The sequence below is a fragment of the Rhinoraja longicauda genome, chromosome 24 (assembly GCF_053455715.1).
Source record: "Rhinoraja longicauda isolate Sanriku21f chromosome 24, sRhiLon1.1, whole genome shotgun sequence".
Classification (NCBI taxonomy): Eukaryota; Metazoa; Chordata; class Chondrichthyes; order Rajiformes; family Arhynchobatidae; genus Rhinoraja; species Rhinoraja longicauda.
The window spans coordinates 28,123,850-28,147,065 of NC_135976.1; the positions used below are offsets into that span (position 1 = coordinate 28,123,850).

Sequence of the window (23,216 nt, forward strand, 5' to 3'; positions counted from 1 at the left end):
AATGAGAACTTGGATTGTAGCTGATCAAATGATGCAAAGTGTCTATTTATGTAAAGATCTTTTATTGTAACTATCCCTTTACAGCTCCATTCTTTGAATGCTGTGTCTGTAAATGATGGTGGGAAAGCGTGGTTATGCCAGATTGGGGCGTGCATTGACGTATTCGGAAGCTCACAAGCTTTCCTAATTTGGTGCCATATTCTCTGAGCATTGGACAGAGTGAAGTGATCCTCTCTAAGAGAGGTGAGAGATCTGGGTAATGAAAAAAGGAGAGCAGGGAGAGAAGTTTTTGGGGAGTTAAGCTTTTTTCAATCGCCAGCCAAGGTGGCAGGTCATATCCAACTCCCCGTTCATATGCATACTGCCAGTATACCATGACTCTAACATTGGCCGCCCAATAGTAATATAAAAAGCACGGTAACCCCAGTCCCCCATGTTCCCTCGTTTTTTGAAGATAAGCTTTTGAGATCCTGTGTGCTTTATATCCCCAAATAAATGGCATAATGATAGAATCGATTAACTTAAAGTAGGATTTGGGGATAAAAACAGGAACATTCTGAAATAAATACAGAAATCTCGGCAGGGAGACCATCTTTACTGCGTTCACGCGGCCAATCAAGGAAATAGGCAACGTTCTCCATTTCTCTATGTTCTCCTTTAGCTTGTTCAACCTTTCGGTAAAGTTAATTTTAAAAAGGGTCTTGGGGTTTTTAGATATTTTAATGCCCAGATATTTTATACTATCCGGATTTGTTTTAAACTGCATGTTGGCTAAGAATACAGGGTCTAATTCTGCTGTTATCGATATAAGTTCACTCTTCTGCCAGTTTATAGTGTAACCTGAGACCTCGCCAAAGGAATTAATAAGCTGGAATAGGTAAGGAACAGAATGTTCAGGGTCAGATACAAAGATGGCAATATCATCCGCATAAAGCGAAATCTTATGTTCCACCCCACCCAGTATTATCGGTTTTATAAGCGCATGCCCTCTTATGCCGATTGCCAGCGGCTCAATGGCTAACGCAAAGAGGAGCGGCGAGAGGGGGCAGCCCTGTCGCGTACCCCTCTGAAGGGCAAAAGGGGGTGACCTATCCTGGTTTGTGAGTATGGAAGCGGTGGGATGAGCATATATAAGACGTACCCAGGAAATAAAAGAGGCTCCAAGACCAAACTCTTCCAGCACTCTGAGTAAATATCCCCACTCAACCTGATCGAAAGCTTTTTCTGCGTCTAAACACAGAATGGCTTGTTTGGAAGAACTATCGAATTTGTGATACATAATGTTCATTACTCTTCTAACATTAAAGAAAGAGAACCTATTGGGGATGAACCCGGTCTGATCCGTATGGATAATGGATTCTATACACTTATTTAGTCTAGTCGCCATTATTTTAGTAAAAATCTTGAAATCCAAATTAAGCATAGAAATTGGTCGGTATGAGGAGGGATTGGTTTCATCCCTGTCTTGTTTCAATAAGAGAGAAATATTAGCATTGTACAATGACGGTGGGAGCTTTTTCAACTCGATTGAGTGGGAGAGCATCCTGTGCAGAATCGGAGTTACCTGGTCAGCAAACTTCTTATAAAATTCGACTCCAAAACCGTCTGGCCCAGGGCTCTTGCCGTTTTGCAACGACCTGATTGCATCCTTGATTTCTACAGAGGAGGGTTCTGAGTTTAAGGCCTCACAAGAGGCACTATCTAATTTTGGTATGTCCAACTTTTTTAACCATGCATTGATATCACCGTTAGCTTTGGATTTATACAGCTCTTGATAATACTCCTCAAAGCGTTCATTTATTAATTTTGGATCGGTTAAAGCAACACCCTTGCCTGATTTTATTATATGTATGGCCCTACTTGCTTGTTGCCCTCTAAGCTGACGGGCTAACAATGTATGCGGTTTGTCCCCTAATTCAAAATATCGCTGTTTCAGTCGCAGTAGCTGGTCACTGACTTGATTTGTTAGAATCGTGTTATACTCATATTTAAGACTGAGCATATTTTGCAGCGTTTGGGGGTTGTTTGTGCTCCGATACAACGTCTCCATTGGAGAAAGCTCCGAATCAATTTCTTGTAGACGTCTCTCTCTGGATTTCTTTAAAGACGCTTCATACGAAATAATATGACCCCTCATAACTGCCTTGAAAGCTTCCCACAAGGTGGAGTCCGAGACATCAGAAGTGTCATTGGTCTCCAAATATTCTGTAATTTTTTCAGACATGTATTTACAGAAAGTTCCATCATTAAGCAAGGAAAGGGGTAGTCGCCATTTAGCACATCGTTTAGACAGCTTAAAGTCAAAGATAATTGGGGTTGGAGCGTGATCTGAGATCAAAATGTTATGATATTTGGTATTTATTACATTAGGTATGAGTTTCGAGTCTAATAAAAAATAATCGATACGAGAGTATGAATTGTGCATTTTAGAAAAAAAAGAGTATTCTCTGTCTGTGGGATGCTGTATCCTCCAAATGTCAACTAAATTGGTGGAGGAGATGAGATTTTTCAAAACCGTGGATGCATTCGAAGGGCTACACATTTTATTTGATGACCTATCCAGGTGCCCGTCAAGGATTGTGTTATGGTCCCCTGCAACAATCACATTCGTATTAGAAAGGTCAGGTAGCTTATCAAAGATTTTGCGAAAGAAAGCTGCATCATCAATATTCGGACCATAAATGTTAAGCAGTGTTACATGAACAGAGTAAAGGTACCCAGTTACTATGAGAAATCGACCATTCGGGTCACTTACTGTAGAAATATGTCTGAAATCTATGTTTTTCTTAACCATAATTGCCACCCCGCGGGCTTTGCTAGAAAATGTGGATTGAAATATCTGATCTGCCCATCTGCAGCGCAACTGTCTCTGCCCCAATGTTCTAATGTGAGTTTCTTGGAGGAACACAAGGTCGGCAGATAAAGACCTAAGATGTAGGTATGTAGGTTAATTGGCTGGGTAAATGTAAAAATTGTCCCTAGTGGGTGTAGGATAGTGTTAATGTACGGGGATCACTGGGCGGCACGGACTTGGAGGGCCGAAAAGGCCTGTTTCCGGCTGTAGATATATGATATGATGATGATATGATGTGAAAACACCTTAGCTCGTTTAATTGGGTGGCCCATGCCGCGGACATTCCAGCTCACCATGGTAACCCTCCCACGCACTTCATCATCCCCAGGTACCATCAGAAGGTGTAAATTGTATTACATAAGCAGCGACATAATAATTTGCCTCAAACAAAAAAACAGGAAGACCACCAACACAAAAACACACACAAAACTCGGACTGTGCCGGCCCACGGATCAGGAGGAGATCATTCTCCAGGGAATGAAAAAAAAAGTCATCAAAGTTCCAGAAAGCTATAACATCTCATGTCTCAGCAAGAGAAACAAGGTAGATACCACCTGAGGGAATTTAGCCAAGAAATTGGATCCCAGCCTTGTTTAGTAAAATAATTTATCATTGCGTGTGGACTCATGTTATGTCGTGTCCTTGTAACATAAAAATCAATTTATTGATCGAATGCAGTGTGAGGCATCCAACACCAGAAAGCTGCTGTATAATGGGACCTGCCTCTTCCCACTGCGACCCGGGACAATTTAGCACATTTTCAGACACTTTGGTTCACGCCAGTCTCAGGGGGCTTTAGCCCTGATAGGGACCAGGCTCTTGTTAGCCAGACAGTCACAATACTGGCGGAGGCTGTAAGGAGAAAGCTCCCAGTTTTAATGAAAGCTACGTGAACATTATCATCAGTGAGATGATTTAGATTTAGATTTTAGATTTTTTAGATTTAGAGATACAGCGCGGAAACAGGCCCTTCGGCCCACCGGGTCCGCGCCGCCCAGCGATCCCCGCACATTAACACTATCCTACACACACTAGGGACAATTTTTACATTTACCCAGTCAATTAACCTACATACCTGGAGTGTGGGAGGAAACCGAAGATCTCGGAGAAAACCCACGCAGGTCACGGGGAGAACGTACAAACTCCGTACAGACGGCGCCTGTAGTCAGGATCGAACCTGAGTCTCCGGCGCTGCATTCGCTGTAAGGCAGCAACTCTACCGCTGCGCCACCATGCCACCGTGCCAAGTGGGAGGTTTAGTTTGGCTTAGTTTCGAGATACAGCGCGGAAACAGGCCCTATCGGCCCACCGGGTCCGCGCCGACCAGCGATCCCCGCACATTAACACCATCCTATACCCACTAGGGACAATTTTTACATTTACCAAGCCAATTAACCTACTTTATATTAGTTCAGTTTAGTTTAGTTTAGTTTAGTAATGCTTAGTTGAGTTTAAGTTAGAGACACAGCGCCGAAACAGACCGTTCGGCCCACCGAATCCGTGCCAACCAGCGATCTTTTTTTTTAACCGAAGCCAATTAACCTACAAATCTGCACGTCTTTGGAGTGTGGAAGGAAACCGGAGCGCCCGGAGAAAACCCACGCGGTCACGGGGAGAACGCACCCGCAGTTGGGATTGAACCCGGGTCCTCTGGCGCTGTGAGGGCAGCAACTCTACCGCTGCACCGCCAAAGTTGGAGTTTGTGTGTTTTTCTGCGAACTGCTTACAGCTCTCTTCACAGCTTCGCTTCCTTCTCCACTCTGATGTACATCAGCCTACAGCTAGAATTCACACTACATGCCTTCGACAGAGGCTGCAAATCTTGCTCGTCAAGTTACACGCCACCTGGGCTTCACTGCAAGAATTTAGCTCCAATTATGCTACCGTGAATAACTCATCTGCCAGTCCCACATTTGGCCCGACTATAATGCCAATAGATCAAAAAGACAGAAAACTGCACCTCACATTGTAAAATACATCGAGCAATCCTTTCTACACTTTGCATGAAAATGGTTTACTATTTCATCTACTATTTCATTTGCTCCACAGATTATAGCATTTTTTTCTTTGGTTTTAAGACCAGTCTGCCGTTATTAAGAAAATATGATTCTGTTTTATGTTCGACCATAAACAGAACACAAGACAGCGCGGTTGGCGCAGGGGTAGAGTTGCTGCCTTACAGCGCCAGAGACCCGGGTTCGATCCTGACCACGGGTGCTGTCTGTACAGAGTTTGTACCTTCTCCCCGTGACCGCATGGGTTTTCTCCGGGTGCTCCGGTTTCCTCCCACACTCGGAAGACGAGCAGGTCTGTAGATTAATTTGGCTTCGGTAAAAATTGTAAATTGTCCCCTGGTGTTTGGGATAATACTGGTGTGCACGGGGATCGCTGGTCAGCGTGGGCTGGGGTGGGCCGAAGGGCCTGTTTCCCGCGCTGCGTCTCCAAATGTTTTGATGGTGAGAAATCCGAGTTTATCAGCGACCCGACACTTTGGTGAAAGGGTCTCACTCTGGCAAGGATAGACACAAAAAGCTGGGGTAACTCAGCAGGACAGGCAGCATCTCTGGAGAGCAGGAATGGGTGACATTTCTGGTCAAGACCCTTCTTCAGACCCGAAAGACGTCTCGACCCAAAACGTCACCCATTCCTACTCTCCAGAGATGCTGCCTGTCCCGCTGAGTTACTCCAGCTTTTTGTGTCTAAAGTGTTTAAACCAGCATCTGTAGTTCCTTCCTACACGTTACTCTAGCAAGGATCCTGACATTTAACACCTCAAGCCAACATTGTCATGTGTGACTGACAACAGAACCATGAGATTCTTACTCGCAGCAGCATAGTAGGTCTGTGAACACAAAACACATAAATAATATATAATCTCAAAAAGAATTCGATAACTAAACAACCGCAACACTGGTGGAAAAAAACCCAGTGCAACCAAAGGCATTCCTTTGAAGTTTATAATGATGAGTTAGTATCAGACCAGACAAAAAAATGTGTGGGAAGGAACTGCAGGTGCTGATTCATAGACACATGCAGTAATAACTCGACGGATCAGGCAGCATCTCTGATGGTTGTCCTGCCAGTTCCACTGTTCACATCCTTGTATCCATCTCGTTATCACACCTTCGCAGCCAACAATGGACCATTATGGGCTCCACCCTTCGTGAGGTCATCTTTTGCCGGCCCTGATTTGTTCTTGCCTTTTCTCGCCTCAAGCTTACTCCCCCCCCCCACCCACCCCCCTCCCCCTCCCTCCACCTCTACTTTCAGTGTAAAGAAGAGTTCCGACACAAAACGCCACCTATTTTTTTTCTCCAGAGGTGCTGCCTGACCCAATAGACAATAGACAATAGACAATAGACAATAGGTGCAGGAGGAGGCCATTCGGCCCTTCGAGTCAGCACCGCCATTCAATGTGATCATGGCTGATCATTCTCAATCAGTACCCCGTTCCTGCCTACTCCCCATACCCCCCTGACTCCGCTATCCTTAAGAGCTCTATCTAGCTCACCCTAGCTCATCTCTGAATACATTCAAGAGAGAGTTAGATAGAGCTCTTAAGGATAGAGGAGTCAGGGGGTATGGGGAGAAAGCAGGAACGGGGGTAGTGATTGAGAATGATCAGCCATGGTCACATTGAATGGCGGTGCTGGCTCGAAGGGCCGAATGGCCTCCTCCTGCACCTATTGTCTATTGTCTATTGAATGCATTCAGAGAATTGACCTCCACTGCCTTCTGAGGCAGAGAATTCCACAGATTCACAACTCTCTGACTGAAAAAGTTTTTCCTCATCTCAGTTCTAAATGGCCTACCCCTTATTCTTAAACTGTGGCCCCTTGTTCTGGACTCCCCCCAACATTGGGAACCATGTTTCCTGCCTCTAACGTGTCCAACCCCTTAATAATCTTATACGTTTCGATAAGATCCCCTCTCATCCTTCTAAATTCCAGTGTATACAAGCCTAGTCGTTCCAGTCTTTCAACATATGACACGTCCCGCCATTCCGGGAATTAACCTGGTAAACCTACGCTGCACGCCGCTCAATAGCAAGAATATCCTTCCTCAAATTTGGAGACCAAAAACTGCACACAGTACTCCAGGTGCGGTCTCACTAGGGCCCTGTACAACTGCAGAAGGACCTCTTTGCTCCTATAGCCGTTGAGTTACTTCAGCAATTTTGTGTCCATCTTTGGAGTTAGTATCGTAAAGGGCACAAAAAGGTTCAGACTGGAAAGGTTACCTATCCATGTTCTCCAGAGTTGCTGCCTGGTCCCCCTGAGATATCTCCAGTACTTTGTGTCATTTTTCGTAAAGCAGCACCTGCAGTTCCTTGTGTCAGCACCTAGTATTGTACAGTGTTCAACGGCCTGATTGTTGTTGGGAAGAAGCTATTCCTGAACCTGGTGGTCACGTGGCCAGGATGGTGTGAGTCCCTGATGACAAACTACCTTGACAATATCGCCATCTAATCCTTTCAAATTTCTTGCTGGTGGTCTGACTACACTTTTAGTTTAATTTAGTTTAGAGAAACAACGCGGAAACAGGCCCTTCGGGCCCACTGAGTCCGCACCGACCAGTCATCCCTGCAAATTAACACTATCCTACACACACTAGGGACAATTTTTTAAACATTTATATCAAGCCAATTAAAACTGAAGATAGACACAAAATGCTGGAGTAACTCAGCGGGGACAGGCAGCATCTCTGTGAGAGAAGGAACGTGTGACCCGAAACGTCACCCATTCCTTCTATCCCGAGATGCTGCCTGTCCCACTGAGTTACTCCAGCATTTTGTGTCTATCTTCGCTGTCAACCAGCATCTGCAGTTCCTCCCTTCACAACATACGAACCTGTACGTCTTTGGGGTGTGGGGGGAAACCGAAGATATCTGAGAAAATCCACACAGGTTACGAGGAGAACGTACAAACTCCGTACAGACAGCACCCGTTAGTCGGGATCGAACCCGGGTCGCTGGCGCTGTAAAGCGCTGTAAGGCAGCAACCCAACCCATTGAGCCACCGACCTTCTTTATAAAATAACTTCATTGGAGCTACCGTGCTTATTTCAGAGTAGGTTCAGGGATTCAGTTTAACATCTCATCAGAACGATGCAATCTTCGATCATTCACCACTCCCTCGGGACTGTACTGAATGTTCCACTGACATTTTGCCTTCAAGTCTTTGAAGTGAGATTAAAGCTGCAAAAATTCTGAATGTTAGTTAACACCTCAGACAAACGGGGGACTTTCCATAAATCACCAGGCTCCAGAAGTCGTAATTGATTTCAGAGGAGACTGGGAATGAGAGTGAAGAAAGATGAATAAAAAAAGACAAAAAAAGAGATTGCCATTAAATAAGAGGTGGAGAAAGAGATAAAGGCCTGGATTGAGTGGATGTGGAGAGGATGTTTCCACTAGTGGGAGAGTCTAGGACTCAGAGGCCACAGCCTCAGAATAAAAGGACCTACTTTTAGAAGGAGACGAGGAGGGATTTCTAAAGGTAGCATCTCTGGAGAGAATGAATGGGTGATCTTCCGGGTCGAGACGTCTTTCGGGGTCTGAAGGGTCTCAAACCTGAAACGTCACCCATTCCTTTTCTCCAGAGATGCTGCCTGTCCCGCTGATTTACTCCAGCATTTTGTGTTTATCTTCGTCGGTTTAAACCAGCATCTGCAGTTCCTTCCTACAGAGTCTAAAGAAGGGTTTCAACCCGAGACGTCACCCATTCCTTCTCTCCAGAGATGCTGCCTGTCCCGCTGAGTTACTCCAGCATTTTGTGTCGAGCTCCATTTCATGTCCTCTTTTTGCCCTCCCGGTTGCCCTGCTTAACTCGATCATTGTTATACTACAATCAAGAACGCATATCGCTCTGTTCCCCGTGCGGCTCTGGGTCTCTCCGATCATTGTTTAGTTCACCTTATTCCGACCTACAGGCAGAAACTAAAATCTGCTAAGCCTGTGGTCAGAACAATGAAACAGTGGACAAGCCGAGGGCATTGAAAAACTACAGTCCTGCTTTGACTGCACTGAGTGGGAATGTGTTCAGGGAAGCAACCACAAGCCTCGATGAATATACAGACACCGTGACATCATATGTCAGCTTTTGCGAGGGGCAGTTGTATTCCCACTAGGACCCGGATCAGGTTCAACAACGACAAGCCTTGGTTTACAGCCAGAACTCAGACGGCTCCACCAGTCTAAAGATGGGGCCTACAGGAGCGGGGATGCAGACCTCTACAGGCAGGCCAAGTACAAGCTGAGAAGAGGAATCAGAGCTGCCAAGGAAAGGTACTCGGAGAAGTTGGGGGAGCAAGTTCTCAGGTAATGACTCAATTTCTCAGTGTGGAAGGGCATCTGGTTGCAGTTCTGGTTGATTACTGCACCAAGCACCTCATAAGTGGTTATCTCACGCAGGAATGCAAGAAATCGCCAGCTACAAGTGGAAAACCCTCCACTCCTTGGACAATATAAGAAAATAACTGCAGATGCTGGTTCAAATCGAAGGTATTTATTCACAAAATGCTGGAGTAACTCAGCAGGTCAGGCATCATCTCAGGAGAGAAGGAATGGGTGACGTTTCGGGTCGAGACCCTTCTTCAGACTGATCCTTGGACAATCGTCAGCTGACCAACGACCTGAATGGGTTCGACTGCAGGTTTGACAGACAGAAACATATCCCCCTCTCCACCCTCCCACTCCTCCCCAATCACCACTTCACACCTACTCACAACATACCTGACTCCAGTCTACAAAGACTGGACCCTTCCCCACTCACTCCTCCCCAATCACCGCTTAACACCCACTCCAGTCTGCAAAGACTAGGCCCTCATCCACTACCCCCCCCCCCCCCCACCTCCTTGCTGACCAACATCAGTCTGGCAACATCTCCATCACTAACAATAGAAAATGAGGAGGTGGAGAAGCTATTCAGATGACTGAAAAGCCGGAAATCTCCAGGGCCGGACAATGTTTCCCCCTCTACCCTCAAGCTCTGTGCCAAACAACAGACACATTTTTCAAACCAGTCCCAGCAAACCTGCACTGTCCTTGCCTGCTTCAAAGTCTCCCACTATTGTTCCTGTACCCAAAAAGCCGAGGATTACTGGTCTTAATGACTACAGGCCTGTCGCACTGACCTCTGTATTCATGAAGACCCTTGAAAGACTTGTGCTGGGGACCTATGCAAGTATTTTGTTTGTGGATTTTAGCTCTGCATTCAACACAACACCATTGTGCCAGAGCTACTACACTCCAAACTCTCCCAGTTGACTGTGCCTGAACCCCTCTGTCAGTGGATCATCAACTTCCCTGACGGACAGGAAGCAGCATGTGAGGCTGGAAAAGCACATCTCGGACCCGCAGACCCTCAGCATAGGAGCACCACAAGGCTGCGTACTCTCCCCTCTCCTTTACTCTCTCTACACCAACGACTGCACCTCCACAGACACCCCTGTCAAGCTCCTCAAGTTTGCGGATGACACAACCCTGATTGGACTGATCCAGGATGGGGAGTAATCTGCCTACAGACAGGAATTGACACAGCTGGCGTCCTGGTGCCCATCGCAACAACCTGGAGCTCAATGCTCTTAAGACAGTGAAATTGTGATTGTAGACTTTAGGAGAGACTCCCCCTCCCTCTCCCCCCACTCACCATCAACAACACCACAGTCACATCTGTGGAGTCACTTAAGTTCCTTGGAACCATCATCTCCAGGGACCTTAAATGGGGGGGGCCCACCATCGACTCCACAGTCAAAAAGGCCCAACAGAGGATGTACTTCCTGCGGCAGCTGAAGAAACACAACCTGCCACAGGCAATGATGGTCCAATTCTATCCTGCCATCATAGAGCCCGTCCTCACCTTCTCCATCATGGTCTGGTTTGGCTCAGCCGCCAAGCACGACATCCGGGAGGCTGCAGCGCATCGTTCGATCAGCCGAGAAGGTTGTTGGCTGCAACCTTCCCCCCATCGACGAACTGTACACTGCCCTCTGACCCCTCTCACCCTGGCCACAAACTCTTTGAACCACTTCCCTCTGGAAGGCGACTCCGGACTGTCAAAGCAGCCACAGCCAGACATAAAAACAGCTTTTTTCCCCACGAACAATAGCTCTACTCAACAGCCAAAAGTCTGTAGCCTCATTTTGCATGGTATTTTATTTTCATTTTTCACATGTTAAATGATAAGGTTTTATTTTTAATTGTCTACTGTATATCGTGTTGTTATACTTGTGAGCAAAAGCACCAAGGCAAATTCCTTGCATGTATACATGTTTGGCTAATAAAATGTATTCAATTCAATTCAATTAAGTGTGCTCCCTACTGTTTATATATTCACGGTGGGATCAGCTTGATCCCGACTGTTTGAATCTGACGTTAACCTTCTTTTTCCTGATCTGAGCCTCAACATTTCATTTCAGGAATCAATCTTGGTCACAGGTGAAATGAATAAATACAAATAATAATAATAATTCACTCCCACCCGATTAATATTAACACATCAAATTCTTGAAAGGAAACCACGACCAGGCTTCTCTCAGGGGGGCTCGGTTTCGTGAATTAATTCTCTTCTCTAAATAAATCTTTGAAAATAGAAAAATCAATAGCCATCTCAAGTGTGTCCCTTGAAATTATTGTGCTGGATCTAACACTCATGAAAGCAACGTTGTCCAAGAAATGTGTTTGTGTTGCAATCTTATTCAAGCCATACGAATAAAAAAAACAAAGGATATGTTTTTAAACTTTGCATTTAGAAACATAGAAACATAGAAAATAGGTGCAGGAGTAGGCCATTAGGCCCTTCGAGCCTGCACCGCCATTCAATATGATCATGGCTGATCATCCAACTCAGTAACCTGTACCTGCCTTCTCTCCATACCCCCTGATCCCTTTAGCCACAAGGGCCACATCTCACTCCCTCTTAAATATAGCCAATGAACTGGCCTCAACTACCTTCTGTGGCAGAGAATTCCACAGACTCACCACTCTCTGTGTGAAGAAATGTTTCTCATCTCGGTCCTAAAATACTTCCCCCCTTATCCTTAAGCTGTGACCCCCTGGTTCCGGACTCCCCCAACATCGGGAACAATCTTCCCGCATCTAGCCTCTCCAACCCCTTAAGAATTTTATATGTTTCTAAAAGATCCCCCCTCAGTCTCCTAAATTCCAGCGAGTATAAGCCTAGTCTATCCAGTCTTTGGCATCTTATCTGCAAAAACTACACACAACACCCAAAATGCCCATGTGCAAAGGGTTGCACGGTGGCGCAGTGGTAGAGTTGCTGCCGGAGACCCCGGTTCGATCCCCACTGCGGGTGCTGTCTGTACGGAGTTTGTACGTTCTCCCCGTGACCGCGTCAGATCCCTCCCACACTCCAGAGACGTACACGTTTGTAGGCTAATCGGCTACTTGGTGTGAAAGTAAATTGTCCCTAGTGTGTGTAGGGTAGTGTTAATGTGCAGAGGTCGCTGGTCGGTGTACAATCTCTTGGGATTATCCTTTACCCCCGGTCTCTCAGCTCCATTCAAAGTGCAGGAAAGAACTGCAGAGGCTGATTTAAACCGAAGGTTAGACACAAAACTCTGGAGTAACTCAATGGGACAGGCAGCATCTCTTGGAGAGAAGAAATGGGTGACGTTTTGGGTCGAGACATCGTTAGGGTCTGAAGAAGGGTCTTGACCTGAAAACGTCACCCATTCCTTCTCTCCAGAGATGCTGCCTGTCCCGCTGAGTTACTCCAGCATTTTGTGTCGAGCTCCTTTTCATGTCCTCTTTTTGCCCTCCCGGCTGCCTTCTTAAGTGTGCTCCTCCATTTATTTACACTCACAGTGGGTTCAGCTTGATCCCGACTGTTTGAATCTGACGTCAACCTCCTTCTTTTTCCTGACCCGAGCCTCGACATTTCATTTCAGGAATCAATCTTGGTCACAGGTGAAATTAATAAAATTGAAATATTAATAATAATAATAGCTCACTCCCAGCGATTAATATTAACGCATTAAAATTCTTGAAATGAAACCACAACAAGGCTTCTCTCAGGGGGCTCGGTTTCATGAATTCATTCTCTTCTCTATATAAATCTTTGAAAATAGAAAAATCAATAGCCATCTCCGAATGTGTGTCCCCTGAAATTATTGTGCTGGATCTAACACTCATGAAAGCAACGTTGTCCTAGAAATGGCTTTGTGATGCAATCTTATTCAAGCTATAAAGAATTAAAAAAAATAAAGGATACGTTTTTAAACTTTGCATCTGTGGCACCTTATCTGCAAAAACTCCACACAACACCAAAATGCCCATGTCCACTTAATTTGGCAAAGGGCATTTGGTGGAGCAGCGGTAGAGTTGCTGCCTTACAGCGCCAGAGACTGGGTTCGATCCCGACTGCGGGTGCTGTCTGTACGGAGTTTGTACGTTCTCCCCGTGACCTGCGTGGGTTTTCTCCGAGATCTTTGGTTTCCTCCCACCCTCCATAGACGTCCCATGGTTTGTAGGGTAATTGGCTACCTGGTATGATTGTAAATTGCCCCTAGTGTTTTGGAGGGCAGAGTTAATGTGCGCGCGGTCGCTTGGTCAGTACGGACTCAGTGGGCCGAAGGGCCTGTTTTCACTCTGAGTATCTCTAAAACTCAAAACTAAAAACGCTCACTGCAGCTTTCATCTCAATCCAGTTCAGAGAGATTTTTTTCATCTTTGCTTTGGGTGGCTGGGGACTCCTGCGCTTCTGGAGAGAAAGTAAGTGCATCGTCACTGTTATTCAAGCAGAGATGATCCCCAGTGCACAGCGGGAACTATTCCCGCGTGGTATTGTGAGTGTCCGTATCAGCCCCTGTTCACGGCACTCTATGGATTGGAAACATCCCCGCGCGGTATTATGAGTCTCTGTATCAGCTTCACAACATGGGGAACGGTGCTGTTTGACGTTTGATCCTTTCGACAGCAGCCCCTGTGCATCTGCAGTGCCCATCAGTAGTCATCGCTATCCGATAACGTGCCTCTGCGTCAACTCATGGGCCCTGCACAGCACATAATGGAACACAACTCTCTGACTGAAAAGGTTTTCCCTCATCTCCGTTCTAAATGGCCTACCCCTTATGGCCTACCCCGGGACCGAGCATGTGGATCAGCGGCCTTTCACTTATGAACTTATAGTTTATAACTGATGGTCCGTTTGATGGCTGTGGGGGTACATGGGCAAGTTGGGCCGAAGGGCCCCGGTTCCACCCTGTATGATTCAGTGAGTCAATAGACAATAGACAATAGGTACAGGAGGAGGCCATTCGGCCCTTCGAGCCCAGCACCACCATTCAATGTGATCATGGCTGATCATTCTCAATCAGTACCCCGTTCCTGCCTTCTCCCCATACCCCCTGACTCCGCTATCCTTAAGAGCTCTATCTACCTCTCTCTTGAATGCATTCAGAGAATTGTCCTCCACTGACTTCTGAGGCAGAGAATTCCACAGATTCACAATTCTCTGACTGAAAAAAGTTTTTCCTCATCTCAGTTCTAAATGGCCTGCCCCTTATTCTTAAACTGTGGCCCCTGGTTCTGGACTCCCCCAACATTGGGAACATGTTCCCTACCCTCTATGAAGGATGCCTGTGTGACCCTTGCTGGCTACAAGCTGGGGTCAGGTGCATTCAGAGCGGCAGCGTCAGATTATGCCAGATCAGATTTTCACCCTCCGTGACCCCGAAGTTCACCTCGCGCTCTCCAGAGCGCCCGTAATCTCCATATATTGCTTGGTTTAAAATCCAGGCCTGGTCATCTTTACTGATGCCAGATTGTTTTCATTCCACATTCATTCGATGACTGGAACGTGAGTCCCTCGGGCAGCGACTGCTGTGGGATCCAGATTCACGTCCTCAGATCAACAGAGTGGAATATTAACCCACTGCCGTCTGTTTCTCTCAGATTCGAAAGAAATGGGAAAATTACCAATTAAACGGAGGAAATGTGTCGTGCAAAATAAACAGAAGGCTGCAGAAGCCGAAATCTTGAGTGAAATAATCTCCCTGCGCCTAATCCGCTCAATTCCTCCAGACAATTATTTTTTTTTTTCTCTGTGAGAATGACTTTGCCTCGTTCACCTAGAAATAAATTATTGAGATGAAAGATAGATGCGTTCTGTGGAATAATGTGTGTTTAAAAGGCTGGAGGGAAACGTTTGCCTTTCTGGGGCAGAGCAAGGATCTGCTAGCCGACGGCAGGCCGAAGAGGAGGGAATCTAGCGTGAGAGCAGTCATCCTGGATTCGGTGGGCCGAAGGGCCTGTTTCCACGCTGTGTCATTCGATCACAGAGTTCATAGAGTCCTACGGTCACACAGGCCCTTCGACCCAACTTGCCCACGCCGACCAACATGCCCCAACTACACTCGTCCAACCTACCCGCGCTTGGCCCATAACCCTCTCTTCCCCATAACTGTCCAAATGTCTCTTAAACATCATGATAGCACCTTGCTCAACTACCTCCTCTGGCAGCTCATTCCATTCACTCACCACCCCTTTGTGCAAAAAAAGTTACCCCCTCAGGATCCCATTAAATCTCTCCCCCCCCCCCCCCCTCACCTTAAACGCACTGTGGTTTTCGATTCCCCTACTCTGTTCAAGAGACTCTGTGTGTTTACCCAACCTACAGTTTTCCCTCTCGTGATTTTGTACACCTCTGTAAGATCGTCCCTTATCCTCCTGCACTCCAAGGACTAAAGTCTTAGCCTCATCAACCTCCCCCTAGAGCTCATACACTCGAGTCTGTCGCCTTGTTGACTCACAGCGCTACAGGGAACGGGGCTCGATCCGTGTGCTCCCCACATTTCAAAGACGTGTATGTTCTTTAGGTTAAATGGCCTCTGTAAATTGCCCCATGTGTGTAGAAATGGGAGAACGGGATAACATGGTACACTGGGTGATCGATCGTTGGTCGGCGCGGACTCGGTGAGCTTATCCGTTCACCTGTCAAAGTCGTTGTGATAGTACCTGCCTCAAGTACCTCCCCCAGCAGCTCATTCCAGCTCGTTTATCTTAAATAAGCGATGCCTGATTCTTTAAACAATGGCCCTAACTCGATCTTTAGATTCCTCGCGAGTCACAGAGTCACGCAGCTACTCATCCATGTTGACCAAATCTGAGCTGGCCCCATTTGCACGTATTTAGAAACATTGAAAATAGGTGCAGGAGTAGGCCATTCGGCCCCTTCGAGCCAGCACCGCCATTCAATGTGATCGTGGCTGATCATCCTGGAATTAGCACCCCGTTCCTGCTCTCTCCCCATATCCCTTGAATCCCTTAGCCCTGGAGCTAAATCTAACTCTCTCTTGAAAAACATCCAGTGAATTGGCCTCCACTGCCTTCTGCGTTTGGTCCTCTAAACCTTTCCTGTCCACGTAGTTGTCCAAGTGTAAGACGGTTGGGAGGTTTGGTTCCACGCTGTATCTCCAAAAAGCTGAAAGGAAAAGGTTTGGCACAATTCGAAGGGACAGCCACTTGAGAGATCACCGCGCCGACATTTTCCGCAGATTGCGTCCCCCCTCCTGAAAATTGAGCTCTCTGATCCAAACGATGCCTATTTTCCCACCCAAGCATCTGCCAATGACTACCACACGGCAGAACAAGGGGAGTCCAGAACAAGGGGCCACAGTTTAAGAATAAGGGGTAGGCCATTTAGAACTGAGATGAGGAAAAACTTTTTCAGTCAGAGAGTTGTGAATCTGTGGAATTCTCTGCCTCAGAAGGCAGTGGAGGCCAATTCTCTGAATGGATTCAGAGAGAGCTAGATAGAGCTCTTAAGGATAGCGGAGTCAGGGGGTATGGGGAAAAGGCAGGAACGGGGTACTGATTGAGAATGATCAGCCATGATCACATTGAATGGCGGTGCTGGCTCGAGGGGCCGAATGGCCTCCTCCTGCACCTATTGTCTATTGTCTATTGACGCAGGCGTGGGGGGGGGGGGGGGGGCTAGAAGGGGCCTGGGATCCTCAATCATTAGTGGTTTTGTGCGGTTTCAAAAATAAAAAGCACCCTGTTAAGACAGTTGTCAACACATTACGTGCACGCTGTAAAGATGTCTGTATACACGAGGCCATTAAAAGAAAACTCAGTCGTTTTTTTCATTTCCAGAATGCTATCTGGGACTTTCATCTGCCTCACGAGGCAATGGGAACCTGCGCTGTCAATTAGTGTTTAAAGGCTACTTTACTTCATTGAACCGTACCCCTGTCAGTCGCTAAAAGCCTTTACATTCTCTACTAACTCTGAGTTAGAATCATTGGCGAAAGGATGGGAAAGAGAGGCAGAGAGAGAAAGAGAGTGTTCCACTTAGCTGGCGGCTTGCATGAACGGAGATTGTCCCCAAGTGAGTTATGGTCAATTAAGTACTTTTTGAAGTGCGATCATTGCTGTGATGTACGAAGAGAACACAGTAAATAATTTGGGTACAGCAAGTGGCTACAAGCAACAATATGGTCATAACCAGATAACCACCTTTAATGGCGAGTAATGTAAGAAAATAACTGCAGATGGTGGTACAAATCGAAGGTATTTATTCACAAAATGCTGGAGTAACTCAGCGGGTCAGGCAGCATCTCAGGAGAGAAGGAGTGGGTGACGTTTCGGGTCGAGACCTTCTTCAGACTGATGTCAGGGGGGCGGGACAAAGGAAGGATATAGGTGGAGACAGGAAGATAGAGGGAGATCTGGGAAGGGGGAGGGGAAAGAGAGGGACAGAGGAACTATCTAAAGTTGGACAAGTCAATGTTCATACCGCTGGGCTGCAAGCTGCCCAGGCGAAATATGAGATGCTGTTCCTCCAATTTCCGGTGGGCCTCACTATGGCACTGGAGGAGGCCCATGACAGAAAGGTCAGACTGGGAATGGGAGGGGGAGTTGAAGTGCTCAGCCACCGGGAGATCAGATTGGTTAACGCGGACCGAGCGCAGGTGTTGAGCGAAGCGATCGCCGAGCCTGCGTTTGGTTTCCACCAATGTAAATAAGTTGACATCTAGAGCAGCGGATGCAATAGATGAGGTTGGAGGAGGTGCAGGTGAACCTCTGTCTCACCTGGAAAGACTGTTTGGGTCCTTGGATGGAGTTGAGGGGGGAGGTAAAGGGACAGGTGTTGCATCTCGTGCGGTTGCAGGGGAAAGTGCCCGGGGATGGGGTGGTTCGGGTAGGAAGGGACGAGTGGTCCAGGGAGTTACGGAGGGAACGGTTTCTGCGGAACGCAGAGAGGGGAGGGGATGGAAAGATATGGCCAGTGGTGGGGTCCCGTTGTAGGTGACGGAAATGTTGGCGGCACGGTAGCACAGCGGTAGAGTTGCTGCTTTACAGCGAATGCAGCGCCGGAGACTCAGGTTCGATCCTGACTACGGGTGCTGCACTGTAAGGAGTTTGTACGTTCTCCCCGTGACCTGCGTGGGTTTTCTCCGAGATCTTCGGTTTCCTCCCACACTCCAAAGACGTACAGGTATGTAGGTTAATTGGCTGGGTAAATGTAAAAATTGTCCCTAGTGGGTGTAGGATAGTGTTAATGTACGGGGATCGCTGGGCGGCACGGACTTGGAGGGCCGAAAAGGCCTGTTTCCGGCCGTATATATATGATGATGATGATTTGTTGGATCCGCTGGAAGGTGGGGTGGAAGGTGAGAACGAGGGGGATTCTGTCCTTGTTACGACTGGGGAGGGGGAGCAAGAGCGGAGCTGCAGGATGTAGAAGAGACCCTAGTGAGAGCCTCATCTATAATGATGAGAGCCATCACTCTACGACTCTATGAGGGCGTGATAACGTAGAACTAATGTGAATGGGTGGACTCGTTGGGCCGAAGTGCCTGTTTCAATGCTTCGTCTTTCAATCGATGAATCGCCGTCCATGGTGGATGTTCAGAAACCCAACGTTCCTGCTGTGCTGGTGAAAACCTGGTATTCCTCCCCCAGCAAAAGCAGCTGATGCCGGGGCTGGATTGGAAATGGCAAAGCGCTGGCGAGAGGCTTTCATTAGGTTAGGACATTCAGGATTACGCCACTGAGGCGGATAAGCACAATTACGACACTGATTAGCTGCGATCTACTCGAATGGCTTGCCAGAACTGAGCGTCCAAATGGCTCGTTTCCGTTCACTTGACTTCTCCCTCTTCTCCAATGCTTCCACTCAGACAGAGATTGTCTCTCGAAACCTTTCAGAGAGAGAGAGAGAGAGAGAGAGAGAGAGAGAGAGAGAGAGAGAGAGAGAGAGAGAGAGAGAGAGAGAGAGAGAGAGAGAGAGAGAGAGAGAGAGAGAGAGAGAGAGAGAGAGAGAGAGAGAGAGAGAGAGAGAGAGAGAGAGAGAGAGAGAGAGAGAGAGAGAGAGAGAGAGAGAGAGAGAGAGAGAGAGAGAGAGAAAGAGAGAAAGAGAAAGAGAGAAGAGAGAGAAAGAGGAGAAGAGAGAGAAAGAGAAAGAGAAAGAGAAAGAGAAAGAAAGAGAGAGAAAGAGAGAGAAAGAGAGAGAGAGCAACAAATCCACCCGGATCATTATCCTTCCATTCTGGGCGACATTTTCATGCCTCACTGGTTTGTTCAATTCCCAGGAAAAGCTTTTTCAAATCAAATTTGCAAATAACGCAATGTTTCCAGCCAGCCAGGGAAATGACAGGACTTATTTTCCGCCCGTCTCCACAGCTAATGGATTGTGAAGTCCATTTTGCACGTTTATATGTGCTCTGGGATATCAACAAAAAAACAAGAGTCATCTTTTTAATGAACATCAACGCAGGAAGCAGAACATAATTAACGTGTAAAAATTGTGAAAGGACTGGACAAGCTGGGTGCAGGAAAATGATTCCCAATGTTGGGGGAGTCCAGAACCAGGGGGGCCACAGTCTAAGAATAAAGGCGAGGCCATTTAAAACTGAGGTGTGAAAAAAAAAAAATCACCCAGAGAGTTGTGAATTTGTGGAATTCTCTGCCGTAGAAGGCAGTGGAGGCCAATTCACTGGATGTAATTAAAAGAGAGTTAGATAAAGCTCTGGGGGCTAGCGGAATCAAGGGATATGGGGAGAAGGCAGGCACGGGTTACTGATTGTGGATGATCAGCCATGATCACAGTGAATGGTGGTGCTGGCTCGAAGGGCCAAATGGCCTCCTCCTGCACCTATTTTTCTATGTTTTATGATAAATAAATCGAATTCATGTGTGTGGGATTCTATATGGGAATCGTGCTAAATGGTCATCAGAACGCATGGTGGTGCAGCGGTAGAGTTGCTGCGTACAGCTCCAGAGACCCGGGTTCAAACCTGGCCACAAGTGCTTGTCTGTACGGAGTTTGCATGTTCTCCCCGTGACCTGCGTGTTTTTTTTCTCTGTGTGCTCCGGTTTCCTCCCACACTCCAAAGACGTACAGGTTTGAAGGTAAATTGGCTTGATGTAAATTTAAAATTGTCCCTAGTGTGTGTGTGGTGTTAGTGTGCGGGGATCGCTGGTCGGCGTGGGCCGAAGGACTTTTTCTGTGCTGATCTCTAAACCAAACTAAACTAAAGTAAACTAAACTAGACTAAATTAAGAGGCAAACACAAGCTTGATGTGCTCTGTGCTACAATATTTTCTAGTGTTAGTTAGTTAGTTAATTTACTGTACATTGGCAGAGACACAGTGAAATGCTTGTTCTGCATGCTATCCTGTCAAAATCATACTTGTCAACTTTCTCACTCCCAAATAAGGGACAAAAGGCGACGTCACTGCCCCGTGCCCCACGTGACCTCACCCAGCCAGCGGCCACGTGCTCCCTCTCCACCAATGGCGGCCGCCCGGGCAAGGAGGCGGGTTGCTATGCAACCACCGTTTGGCGGCGCCCGGGCCTCCGGACCTACACTGCCCGGGCCTAAAGCAGCCCCTGGGCCTGCAGTGGCCCCCGGGCCTACAGTGTTCGGGGCTACAAGTGTCCGGGCCTGCAGTGCCCGCCCTCCCGGGCCTAATACGGGAAAAGGGCGGTCCCATACGGGACAAACCAATTTATCCCAATATGCAGGATGTCCCGGCTAACACGGGACAGTTGGCAGATGAGTTTAGTTTAGTTTGGCATTGTGTTTGGCACAGACATTGTGGGAGGAAGGGCCTGTCCCTGTGCTGTAGTTTGGAGACTGAGGTGAGAAAAAACTTTTTCACCCAGAGAGTTGTGAATTTGTGGAATTCTCTGCCACAGAGGGCAGCGGAAACAAATCACTGGATGGATTTAAGAGAGAGTTAGATGGAGCTCTAGAGGCTAGTGGAATCAAGGATATGGGGAGAAGGGTTATTGATTGGGGACGATCAGCCATGATCACAATGAATGGCGGTGCTGGCTCGAATGGCCTCCTCCTGCACCTATTTTCTATATTTCTATGTTTCTATGCGATACAGCATGGAAACTGGCCATTTCGGCCCACCGAGTCCCCGCCAATCAACAAGCACCCCGTACGCTAGCTTTATCCAACACACCAGGGGCAATTAACCTAGAAACCTGTGTATCTCTGGAGTGTGGGAGGATACCTGAGCAACCGGAGAAAACCCACGGGATCACAGGGAGAAAGTACAAACTCCATACAGATAATGGCGGCACGGTGGGCGCAGCGGTAGAGTTGCTGCCTTACAGCGAATGCAGCGCCGGAGACTCAGGTTCGATCCTGACTACAGGTGCCGTCTTGTACGTTCTCCCCGTGACCTGTGTGGGTTTCCTCCGAGATCTTCGGTTTCCTCCCACACTCCAAAGACGTACAGGTATGTAGGTTAATTGACTGGGTAAATGCAAAAATTGTCCCAAGTGTGTTTCGGATAGTTTCCCTAGTGCGCGGGGATCGCTGGGCGGCGCGGACTCGGTGGGCCGAAGGACCTGTTTCCGCGCTGTATCTCTAAATCTAAAAAAAAAAATCTGCGGCACGGTAGCGCAGCGGTAGAGTTGCTGCTTTACAGCGAATGCAGCGCCGGAGACTCAGGTTCAATCCTGACTACGGGTACTGCACTGTAAGGAGTTTGTACGTTCTCCCCGTGACCTGCGTGGGTTTTCTCCGAGATCTTCGGTTTCCTCCCACACTCCAAAAACGTACAGGTATGTAGGTTAATTGGCTGGGTAAATGTAAAAAAAATTGTCCCTAGTGGGTGTAGGATAGTGTTAATGTATGGGGATCACTGGGCGGCACGGACTTGGAGGGCCGAAAAGGCCTGTTTCCGGCTGTATATATATGATATGATATGATAAGTACCCGTAGTCAGGATTGAACCCGGATCTCTGGCGCTGTAAGGCAGAAACTCTGCCGCTGTGCCACCAAGCCGCCCCACTGTAACTTTCTATGTTTCTTTTTTTCTAAACGGTGCCTTCAGAACTGGGGTGAGAAGAATGCCGGTTTATTGGCCAAGTTGAAAAACATAATTTCTGGCAATGTAACACTGCTGCACGAGCATCAGGCTGTTGAAAGTCAAAGTGGGGCTTCAGTCGAAAGCATTCTGAGACAGCAGGAGGCATTCTGTCAACAGAGCTAATGCAATACAGAGATAATAGATATTCAACATTCTAAATAGAAAGCTGTAAATCCTCCCCCCTCACAAATCCACACAATGCCAACTGAATCAGCGTGGCAGCAATGAGGGAGGTTCTATCTGGTTCAGGGAGATTATTTCTTCAGGGTATTTCTGCGCGATATCACTCCTCTTTCTTTGGGTAGATATTGCCGTTGCCTCATAGGTCTCGTGACCTGGGTTCCTAGGCACTGACTGTGTGGAGTTCGCAGGCTGATTGTGTCGTTTGTTTAGTTTAGTTTAGGTTAGAGATACAGCGCGGAAACAGGCCCTTCGGCCCACTAAGTCCGTGCCGACCGGCGATCCCCGCACACTCGCGCCGTCCTGCACACACTAAAGACAATTTACAATTTTACCGAAGCCAATTAACCTACCAACCTGCACGTTTCTGGAGTGTGGGAGGAAACCGGAGCACCCGGAGAAAACCCACGTGGTCACAGGGAGAATGTAGAAACTCCGTACAGACAGTACCCCTTAGTCAGGATTGAACCCGGGTTTCTGGCGCTGTGAGGCAGCAGCTCTATCGTTGTACCACCGTGCCGCCCTTTTGATCCCAACCACAGGTACTGTCTGTGTGGAGTTTGAACGTTCTCGCTGTGACCGCGTGGGTTTTCCTGTCCGGATGAAAACCCACACAGTCACAGGGAGTACGTGCAAACTCCACTGGTTTCCTCCAATATCCCAAAAGACATGCACCTTTGTAAGCTGTTTGGCCTCTGTAAATTGCCCCTATTGAGTTAGGAGTGGATGAGAAATTGGAGTAACATAGAACAAGTGTGAATGGGTGATCGAATGTCAGCTTGGACCAGGTGGGCCGAAGGGACTGTTTCCATGCTTCAATCGATT

The 23,216-nt window shown here is 47.4% G+C and overlaps 1 protein-coding gene across 1 annotated transcript in view; it reads right to left on the reverse strand.

Moving 5' to 3' along the window:
• Window positions 1-23,216, reverse strand: part of kcnd3 (potassium voltage-gated channel, Shal-related subfamily, member 3) — a 272,005-nt gene that overhangs the window by 243,033 nt on the left and 5,756 nt on the right.